The 11,911-nt window shown below is 45.5% G+C and overlaps 1 protein-coding gene across 1 annotated transcript in view; it reads right to left on the reverse strand.

Moving 5' to 3' along the window:
* Positions 1-11,911, reverse strand: part of LOC136528210 (exopolygalacturonase-like) — a 269,570-nt gene that overhangs the window by 131,861 nt on the left and 125,798 nt on the right. The window lies entirely within an intron of this gene.

Here is an 11,911-nt window from a genome sequence, read left to right on the forward strand (position 1 = left end):
TGGTGTATCAAGTAGAAAACTGAAGGCTAAAAAATGTTGAATGGAGCGCATAATTTCCCTTGGGGGAATTGGACGGGATAACAGAGGGAGAGACGGTGACACCACCGCTGCCGCGGCCTCCAGCCGGTCCCCCGTAGCCATCACGAGAACGATAATCCAGAGAGAATGTCATCTCGCCCCCACCAGTCAGCTTCGGGAAAGAAGAGGCTACCCTCCCTTCAATTGCGTGGCCCTATGCCAAGGAGTGCTATGCTAGAACATGCAACAGGGGGTTACTAGCGCATATTCCCACCAATGTTGCCATGGTAAATTCAAGCATTGCCGCCGACCATTGTTCAATTGCTCTCGCCATAGCTCCACCACCTCCCTAGCATCGCCATTGACCTTATTTTGTCCAAGACCATCTAGTGTAAGAGCCTTACGGACCAATCTCCGCGTTGATGGCTACCATTTCCATTGTGGCCGGCTCCGCTCCATCCATCTCCCTCCCTCTTCTCTATTACGTTAGTCTTTTTAGGTCCCTTAGATGCTCAAGGGTGCATGTTTTGTCCAATACCACTAGCCACCACGCTAGAACGTGACCGTGAGCCACATGCCCGCTCTTGCCGCGTTGCTCAACCTAATCACCCCTAGCACCGAGTCCGGTACACCTTAGTCAACTAGCACCTCTAGTAGTCCATGCGCTAGCGAATTAGTTGATTTCCACTGGAATGGATGGATTTGTTGTCGGTGACGACCGTGCGGGAAGAACCCCGCTGAATCACCATTGCCATCATCATGTTAGATCTACCCCCTCAATCCTCATCAAGACCTACTCAGACGTGTGCAAAACGTCAAGACAAAACTAATGATGTTGACTTCATCGTCGGCAATCTCGTCGTGACTAGAGATAGTTCCCGTGTTACTCTATTAAGTGGGTCTAGTTGACCTCAGGCTCTATTCATCTTTCTCTCTTCTCCGTGGATTTAGTAATTGTTGTTTGATTTCGAATCTCCTATTTATGAATTGTTTGTTAGTCTCTTATCAGAATATAAGAAATTAACGTGCCAACTTTTAAAAAACACGATCGTAAAACTATGATCGGCTGTGCTTTTCAGCACCGTTGCTGCAGCAGCAACCACATCCCTCATACTGTACAAAACAATCAGCCATAGCTCAAACAGCTGCTGCGAAGTGCAGCCGAGCAGGGATAAAATTTACAATCTAAAAGACTATAACAAGTTATGACTTATCCCTAAAAAAAAAGAATATCGTTTTCCTTCAAATCTACTAAATCCGTTCCAAACTAGTTTGTTTGATTTTTTTATCTCAAGTTAACCACTCGTCTTATTCAAAAATTTGTAGACGATTTGTACAGAAAAATGACACTCATTTAGATACTGAATTTCTACAGTAAAACACAGGAAGATAAATCGTTCAACAAGATTCCCCTCGCTCCCTGGATCCCAGCGCACCCGGTTAACTCCCCTCGCTCCCTCGATACCTGCCCGCTCGGCTCCCCATCAAGGATCCGCATGCCATGGGCAAGCCGTGAGTCCCCAATATGCGCCGCGCGCCTGCGCCTCCCTCCTCGCCCAATGCTCGGCCTCCCCGTCATCGATCCGGAGATGCTCCGTCTCCCCAATCAGGTCATTGATCCGGAGGTGCTCCGTCTCCCCAATCAGGATTCAGGAGCTGCTCATGCCCGGCCTCATCCGTTCTACTCTTCTCCCCGTGCACCACCCAAGCAGATCGACCTCCTTGGCTACCCGCACACCACCAACCCCACATCGCCGCCGCCGCCCACGTCTGCTCCCCGTGCCGTTGCTCCTCGACCTGCTCGTCCTCGCGCTCTGCATCCTGATCCTGCCCTTCGACTCCCTCAACGGCAGCGGTGGAGTGGGCCGCGGCCAGGTACGTGGTGCGGCGTCGAGCGGAGGAACCTCGGTTACCATGTAATTAAAGTTTCTAAAATATTTTAGGTCATGAAATTATAATGGTGCAAAACTCGATAAAGCTAATGATTTTATTTATATGATTACATTGATAGATGAACCAGAAATGGAGCCTATAGAGAAGAGCACTATTGATTTCACCAATACCCTTACTCCCAATGCTCATAAAACATGTGTGCAAAGTATGTTAAAAAGTAACTACTGTAGTGAGAGGTACATAAATATGACGCCCAACCAGAGGGAAGCAAAGCGTGAACGCCAAAGGTTGTATAATAGTAAGCCTAAGCGTAAGGAGGCAATGAAATTATCTCCCAAAATATTCAAAGAGGTGAGAAAGCACACCCTACACCCACAATCTATCGCCATGGAGAACCTGTTATATAATCCTAAGGTTGTGTGGCCCGCTGTGGACGCATCTGGGCCTCATGGATCCACGATGAGCCCCAATGACTGGGTTATCCCAAAGTACAGTGCAACACCTGCTCACATACCTATATCTGATGAAGAGGCCAATGACGACGGATGTGGTGATATAATGCATGCCCATATGACACATAGATCACATGTTCTATCTGGACAAAGACATGCATTGTTAACCTGTCGTAATACGATGTTGAGCGTCGCATCGGTTCGAACATGAGGGCATCTAATAATGATGGTGATTGTATCGCTGAAGATCAAGTGGACGTTAACATACCCTTTCCTCAATCAGTCGTGACCAACAACGGTAATTATTGAGACCTCATTATCCTATTTAGTTTACCTATATACCATTATGCCTAACCCAACTATGGTCGTTGTTCCATGGTTAACAGAAAGGATAGCACCCAACATTCAGCCAGCAGCAGCCACATCGACGGAACCACTATTTGATGACATTGGTAATTTGCACCATTTTCTAATATTCTATAGATTATTTGAACTCCTTTATTTGTTTTTTACCCATAGTTGTACTAACTCACATATCTTTGATTGATGGTCATAGATGATGATGAGGAGGATATATTTGAAGACGATGAGGAAGAGGAAGAGGAAGAGGGATACCTGTTTGCTGGGCAAGGTATTTGTGTGAAAATATCGAATAATAATCAAAGGTTCCACTTCTTTACCAAAACTATCATGGCTTGAATGTCATTTCAGATGAGGAAGATGATGACAATGTTCAAGACTATAACCTTAAGGAAGACATAACTTCTGTCCCTGAAGTATCAGACCGATACGAAAAGGTGTACAGTAACATGCCTGCAGATACTCATATGCTAAAGCCTATCGTTGATTGTCCTCTTTGTGGTGCGAAGAAGTTTAAACATGAACCCTTGGGTTCTGTTGCCGCGATGGAAAGGTCGAGCTTAATGCACCGGACATACCTGATGAGCTGATAAGGCTTTGGTCAAGTGCCGATGATGATGCTAGGCATTTTTGTAACAACATTAGGTTTTTCAATGGCCATTTCTCTTTCACTTCTCTATATTGTCGCCTTGATAGTGCTACTACAAGCATGAGAAATAGTGGCATATACACCTTTCGTGCACACGGTCAGATCTATCACAACATAAGGTCATTTGGGAGAGAAGATGGTAAGGAGCCAAGACATCACGGGCTTTACTTCTACGATGACGATCCAAGCCTTGAGCACCGCTATTGACGGTGTTGTGAAGAGCACTGCCAAAAAGACAAGGAAGTTATTCAGAGGATGTGGCCATCCTTCGTGACAACCCATACTTACAACATCTTAGGAGTGTGGGCCAGGCTGAACACCTCGAGGACTATCATGTCACACTGAACCTTGATAAGAGGCTGGACCAAAGAACATACAACGTGCCGTTGGCTTTAGAGGTGGTTGCTGTTTGGATCAAGGGAAGCGAACTCCTTGGTCAGTTCCAGAATAGTGTTGTCATGCATGGGAAAGATACAAGCAGACATGGCATCCGCTCGTATCATGGATGTTATGACGCTCTTTCATATCCTCTATTCTTCCCTAGGGGTGAGCTTGGGTAGCATATGGATATTCTGAAAAAAGGAGTAAGTGTGGAGGAAGTCATCGCGTACTATGCCCTTCGAAAGGCTCATAGTGGCTTAGAAGAAGAAATAGGTTTATTATTTTTCTTATTTATTTAATACTTCACATATGCCTCAATGGTTATTCTACAAACAACTCTAATTCATGGTTGTTTTTATGTAGACTCTCCGGGTAGACTATGCGTGTCTGTGCGTGACTACTACTGCTACAAATTTCAGATGCGGCCAGGAATATTTAATCCCATACTTTACGACAAGCGTTTGTTCCAGCAGTTTGCGGTTGACACATACATTAAGATTGAGAGTTCTCGATTGGATTATATATGCAACCATCAAGATGATATTAGGGCCGACCTCTACCAAGGATTGGTTGATAGCCTAAATGTCGGTGAACGTAGAGCAAAAGCTGTTGGAAAGCGGGTAGTGATGCCTTCATCATTTATTGGAGGCCCACGTGACATGAGACGTCAGTACATGGATGCCATGGCTCTTGTACAGAGGTTTGGTAAGTCAGACATCTTTCCTCACAATGACATGTAATCTGAACTGGGATGAGATCAGGCGTGAACTCTACCCTGGCCAGACACCATAGGATCGTCCGGATCTCATTGTTCGTGTCTTTAGAGCAAAACTGGAAGAGCTAAAGGATAGGTTACTGAAAAAGGTATACTTGGAAAGGTCTGGGCGTATGTGTATGTTGTGGAGTTTCAGAAGAGGGGTCTACCACATGCATATTTTTTTGCTAATCATGGAGAGAAAATACAAGATCACATGTCCAGAGCAGTATGATCTTCTCATCTCAGCTGAGCTCCCAAATAAGAAGTACCTAGACTTATACAAGTTGGTTACAAAGCATATGATGCATGGCCCGTGCGGAGTGCTTAATCGCAATTGCCCATGCACAAAGGGTCACGATTCCTGCAAGAATAGTTACCCTTGACCTTTCTGTGATGTCACAGTACAGGGAAAAGATTCGTACCCAGTTTATAGATGGCGTGAAGATGGGAAAAAAGAAAAGGTTCATGGATGCGAGCTTGATAACAGATGGGTCGTGCCTTATAACCCATATCTCTTGCTTCTATTCAACTGCCACATCAATGTTGAGGCATGTGGGAGCATCCAGGCAATCAAGTATACATTTATAAGGGTCATGATCGAGCCTCTATAGCTGTGAAAGAGGCTGACAAGGAGAACAACAAAGGAAACATCAATGAGATCAAGCAGTATAGAGGTGCTAGATGGGTAACCCCTCCAAAAGCCTTGTGGAGAATATACGGGTTTGATTTGAGTGAGAGGTCGCCTTCTGTGTTGTCCTTACAACTCCATCTTTCGGACATGCACATGGTGTCATTTCACCGTCGCGAGGGGGTTCAACGAGTGCTTGACCGTCCATGGGTTGAAAAGTCGATGCTTATAGCGTATTTTCAATAAGAGCAGTACATCTGAACATGGTCATGGTATATTGTATTGAGACTTTCCTTAGTACTATTTATGGAATCCATGGGCCAAAGATTGGATTAGAAGGAAACAAAAGAAATTAAGATAGACCGGAAGAATTGTCTCTGCTAATCGTGTCGAGGGGGAGCGTTACTATCTTAGAGTTCTTCTAAACCATGTGGCTGGTGCAACCTCTTTTGATGATCTAAGAACAGTTGTCGGTGTACTCCTACCAACCTTTGGTGAAGCTTCAGAAAGAAAGGGCCTAATCGAAGCGGACAACATGCTGGATGAGAGTCTTGCGGAGGCTACTGAGTGGATGATGCCATATGCGTTGTGAAGGCTCTTTGCAACAATGTTGGTATTTTGTGAGTCCAGCGATGTGTTTGCACTGTGGGAGAAACACAAGGTGGCAATTGAAGGGTTGAGATGGCGGACTAGAGGGGGGGGGGGTGAATAGTTCTTTCTAAAATTAATCGCGTTGGCTAACCGAAACAAGTACGGAATTATAACTATCGGTCTAGCCAAGACTATACCCCTCTATCTATGTTCTCTAGCACCTTCCAAAGATATTAATTAAGCAACAAAGGTGCCGGGCTAGCTAGAGCTCACCTAACCAATTCTAGAAGCAAGGTCACACAAACCTATGCCACTAGTACTTTAAGCAACAAGGGAGCTCCTACACATGCTAGTAAGCAAAAGCACAAAGCCACCTAAGCTCACTAGCAATGCTCAATAACAAGGCAACCAATGTCAAATTAGAGAGTGTAAATACTTAGCTACACAAACTAAGCAATGTGACTAACAAGGTTACACAAACCAAATTAGCCACGCAAGGGAGCCACTTCTATGCTACACAAGCAAGAAGATAACTAGTGAGCTACACAAGCTTAACTAAATACAAGAGCAGCTACACAAGCACAATGTATATGAAAGTAATTATAAGCTTGTGTAACGAGGATGCAAACCAATGTGAAGAACAAGGTTGACATGGTGATTTTTCTCCTGAGGTTCACGTGCTTGCCAACATGCTAGTCCCCGTTGTGTCGACCGCTCACTTGGTGGTTCGGCGGCTAATTGGCGTCACCCGTGAAAGCTCTAGTTTGGTTTTGGTGAATTGATGAAACCCTAAGTGCTAACCTAGTTTATCAAGTGATCATGAGATAGGTAGCACACTCCAAGTGATGAAGCAAATGAAGATCATAGCATGATGATGATGATACCATGATGATGATCAAGTGCTTGGACTTGGAAAAGAAGAAAGAGAAAAACAAAAAGCTCAAGGCAAAGGTATAAACCATAGGAGCTATTTTGTTTTGGTGATCAAGACACTTAGAGAGTGTGATCACATTTAGGATTGATAGCCGTACTATTAAGAGGGGTGAAACTCGTATCGGAATACGGTTATCAAAGTGCCACTAGATGCTCTACTCATTGCATATGCATTTAGGATCTAGTGGATTGCTAACACCTTTGAAAATGTTTGTGAAGATATGCTAACACTTGTGCACAAGGTGATACACTTGGTGGTGTTGGCACATTTACAAAGGAGGTGGTGTTTGCAGGGTTGAGATGGGTTTGGGTCTCGGCGCTTTCAGGAAAATGAATTGCCCATTTTCTATTGTGCCGGATGCAAATTCTTGTGGTTGGCACATTGGATCAAGGGTAAAGAAGATAGAGGAGAAAGGAATTCTATCTCACTGTTTAACAGTGACCGGACACTGAGTCCGAAACGACCGGACGCTAAAGTAGTGCGTCCGGTTAGGCTGTCGGTTGGCACAGTGCTTAGGGTTAAGCACCGGACGCTGGGCTGCGTCCGGTCGAGTTGACCGGACACGTCCGGTCATGCTCAGGAGCTTACTGTAAATGACCGGACGCAGGGGCTTCAGCGTCCGGTCAGTTCAAAGAAGTAGCGTCCGGTTGAGGCTGATGACCGTTGAGTCTGGACACGTGGCTGACATCGAGCGACCGGACGCTGAGGACCAGCGTTCAGTCAGAACGCGTTTTGCCCAGTGAAGGGGTATAACGGCTCTATTTGATTGGGGCTCTATTTATAGCCCCATGGCCGGCTCAAGCTCACTCTCTTGGCCATTTCTATTGACATAGCATACTTGTGAGCTTAGCCAAAGCCCTCCCACTCATCTAGATCATTGATTCATCATCATAGTGAGATTGGGAGTGAATCCAAGTGCATTGCTTGAGTGATTGCATCTAGAGGCACTTGGTGATTGTGTTTCACTGCGGATTTCGCTTGTTACTCTTGGTGGTTGCCGCCACCTAGATGGCTTGGAGCAGCAAGGATCGTTGAGTGGAGGAAGTGATTGTCTCCGACTCCGATCGTGGTGATTGTGAGGGGTTCTTGACCTTTTCCCGGCGGAACACCAAAAGGTACTCTAGTAAATTGCTTGTGGCTTGTGTGATCCTCATCTTGTGTTGGTTGTGTGGCACCCTATTGAGGGTTTGACGAGTGATGCCAATCAGCGCGTGAACCTCCAAGTGAGTGAATCGCCACAACGAGAACTAGCTTGTCGGCAAGTAAGTGAACCTCGGTAAAAATCATTGTGTTCATTATTTGATTTCGAGGTGATTGGTCTACATTGGTATTCATCATTGTGATTGATTGGTTCCTACCACTACACGGCGGTATAACTCTCTTGCTCACTCTTACATTACCGCAAACTAGTTATCAAGCTCTTTAGTGTAGTTAGTTGTGAGAGCTTGTTTGTTTGATTAGTGTTGCTCTTTAGTTAGTCTTTGAGAGCACACTAATTTAGCTAAGTGTCATAGCTATTGTGTGGATATACACTATTCGAAATAGAATTGTGGTAGGTGGCTTGCATTTTAGTAGGCTAACGCAACACTCGCTTCGCCGCATAATTGTCTAACATATTTTGTTAAGTGTTGTTGTAGAATTTTATTAGGCTATTCACCCCCCTCTAGCCATTAGGACCTTTCAACCCGCCAAGCTCGCACGTCGGGCACCGTAAGAACCTACCCCGAAAGTGAGGGTAGCTCAATGACACGCTCAACTAGAGTTGCTCTTCGCGGCTCCCGCGGGGCGAGCACAATGCCCCTCACAAAGCTCTTATCCGGAGCACCGCACAAGCTTCTTACGGGCTTCGACGGAGACCACCACCAAGCCATCTAGGAGGTGGCAACCTCCAAGAGTAACAAGCACCACCGGCTTGTAACTCAATCACCTAGTGCCACTCGATGCAACCTCACGATGCAATCGCACTAGAATCGCTCTCTCACATAATCAGATGATCACTATCAAGTATATGTGAGATGGAGGGCTCCCAAGCACTCACAAGCATAGACATAAAGTCCCTCGAGGTGCTCAGCTATAGCCATGGCCGAGGCCACTTTCTATTTATAGCCTCACGGGCTAAACTAACCGTTACCCCTTCACTGGGCAAAACTCGGGACGACCGAACGCTCCGGTCGTATTGACCGGACGCAGGACCTCAGCGTCCGGTCCACGGATGCACACCACGTGTTGTCTCCATTCAACCTCAGTCACTTGATCTCAATGGTCAAGTGATGACCGGACGCAGCTGCTTAAACTGACTGGACGCAGCAACCCCAGTGTCCGGTTGTTTTCAGTAAGGTACCAGTCGCGACCGGATGCGTCTGGTCGGTCACGATCGGACGTAGCACCAGCGTCCGGTCCTTCTCCACCTTCTCTACATCACCTACGTCACCGTACATCAGCCTGACCGGACGCACCCTGTCAGTGTCCGGTCACTTCTAGCGCCAGCGTCCGGTCGAAGACCGATGCTTGCACGCTCTTAGCCGCCACTGACCGAACGTAGGACCCTAGCGTCTGGTCACCACGTGACCAGCGTTTGATCCACTCTGTGAGACCCTATCTTCTCTGTATAGGGCACCGGTGGCACCGTCGGACTGTATGCACTCTACGGGCGGACACTCCGTCAGTGGAGTTTCAAACCCTTGCCTTCGTTCCTTCACCAAGTTGATCCACATCAACTCCAACTTCTTCTCCTTTGTAAATGTGCCAACACCATCAAGTGTACACCACCATGTGTATGTATGTTAGCATTTTCACAATCATTTTCCAAAGGATTAGCCACTTAACTTGCCACACCACTCAATCCTAGCAACGATGCAAAGTTAGATCACTCAAGTGGCACTTAGATGACTGATATGCAAACAAGTTTGCCCCTCTTGATAGTACGACCATCTATCCTAAACCTGGTCATCAACTTCTCTATACACATATGACCGGTGAAATGAAATGCCCTAGGTTATACCTTTGCCTTGCGCATTCCATTCCATCTCCTCCAATGTTGATGCAACACATGCACCAACATGATCAACAATGATATGATCCACTTCATATCATCACGTGATCTTGTTGGTTCATCAATCTTGACCTCACTTGCTTTTCACCGTTGCCTTCGTCCATCGGCGCCAAGTCTTGCTCAAGCTTCACCGCTACGCGGTCCATCGCTCCAAAGCCTCCGACTTGCCCTTCACGCTTGTAACCGGTCCATCAAGCCAAGTCTTGTCTTGATCTTCTCCACCTTGATCACATGACTCAATGTCATGTCTCATGTGCAATAAGCTCCTTCATCATCACATGTGTGAGCTTTGCAACATCTCCAAACTATTTTCACCTTCATGGCATATGTTGCTCACACACATGTACCTATGGACTAATCACCTGTGTATCTCATATAAACACAATTAGTCCACCTAGGTTGTCACTCAATTACCAAAACCACACAAGGACCTTTTAGCAATGTCGGAGGACTATAGGCGCAACAATCAATCCAACTTCATAGTGGAGCAGATGGTCCTCGTAGATATTCAAAAATTGTTACGATCAATGTAGAAGGATATAAAGATGTACCCACTTTCTGATATCGACGACACATATGATGCCTCTAGCGATATTCCTAGAGAGATTTTTGAAGAGGCTAGCATTGAGGTCAACGAGGATGATGTGGCTCTTTCAGACACCCTTAATCAGGAGCAGCGGGCTACGTACATTGAGATTATATCTGTAATTGATACCGAACATGGGGGTCTATTCTTTATGGATGGTCCTGACGACATCGGAAAGACTTATCTTTACAAAGCCCTTCTCGCTACTATACGCATCCAGAAAAAGATTACTGTGGCAACAACTATATCTCGGGTTGCGGCCTCAATAATGCCTGGTGGTAGAACCGCCCACTCATGTTTCAAGATTCCCCTCATCATTGATGGTGGGGCCTTCTGCAATTTTACAAAACAAAGTGGTACTGCCAAGCTACTTCGAGCATCATCTCTCATTATTTGGTATGAGGCTACTATGACAAAGAGACAGGTTGTCGAGGCACTAGACAACAACCTCCGTGATATAATGGACCGGCCTGAGCTGTTATTCGGGGGGAAGATCGTGGTGTTCGATGGAGATTTCAGACAAGTTCTTCCCGTTGTTCGTAGAGGGTCGAGGGCTCAGATAGTTGGTGCCTCGTTGCAAATGTCATACCTTTGGGATTCCATGAGACATCTCAAGTTGGAGCACAACATAAGGGCAAAGAGCGATCCGTGGTTTGCAGAGTACCTGCTACGCATCGGTGGAGGTTCTGGGGAGGCGAATGGTGATGTAAAATCTATCTTCCTCATGATATATGTGTACCATACACCGGGAAAGATAGTGATCTTGATACGCTAATTGATTGTATATTCCCTAGGCTAAATGCAAATATGTCAAACAAAGACTACATCACTTCTCGATCCATATTATCTACGCGAAATGACTGGGTTAATATGATTAACATGAAGATGATATGTTGCTTCCAAGGGGATAAGATGGTATACCATAGCTTTGACTATGCAATAGATGATCCACACAACTACTACCCTCAGGAATTCGTTAATACTTTGACACCCAATGGTCTACCACCACATGTGCTAAAGTTGAAGATTGGTTGCCCGATCATATTGCTCAGGAACATTGACCCTGCAAACGGACTTTGTAATGGTACCAGACTTATAATACGGGGATTCAAAAAAAAATACTATAGACGCAGAACTTATGTTGGGACAACATGCTGAAAAACGGGTTTTCTGCCTCGCATACCCTTATGCCCGTCTGACAATAAGATGTCCCTTTTTCAATTTAAGCGAAAAGCAGTTCCCTATTCGGCTCAACTTCGCAATGATCGTTAACAAGGCACAAGGGCAGACTATTCCTAACGTCGGGGTGTACTTACCGGAACCAGTGTTCTCACACGGCCAATTGTATGTAGCACTATCAAGAGCCACAACAAGATCGAACATTAGGATCTTGGCCGTGCTGGCTGCTGAGAAGGACGTGAACAAGGGGAGAAGGAAAAGGGGAAGGGGAAGGGGAAGAAGAAACTAGCAAATGGTATATTCACGAAAATATATTGTATATAAAGAGGTTCTAACTCCATAGAGATAATATCTACTATTGATACATATATTTTTTTTCAAGATAATCAACAATATTTTAGCTCTAAATATTAACAAATAGCTTATATGCA

The sequence above is a fragment of the Miscanthus floridulus genome, chromosome 19, assembly GCF_019320115.1.
Source record: "Miscanthus floridulus cultivar M001 chromosome 19, ASM1932011v1, whole genome shotgun sequence".
In the NCBI taxonomy this organism is placed as follows: Eukaryota; Viridiplantae; Streptophyta; class Magnoliopsida; order Poales; family Poaceae; genus Miscanthus; species Miscanthus floridulus.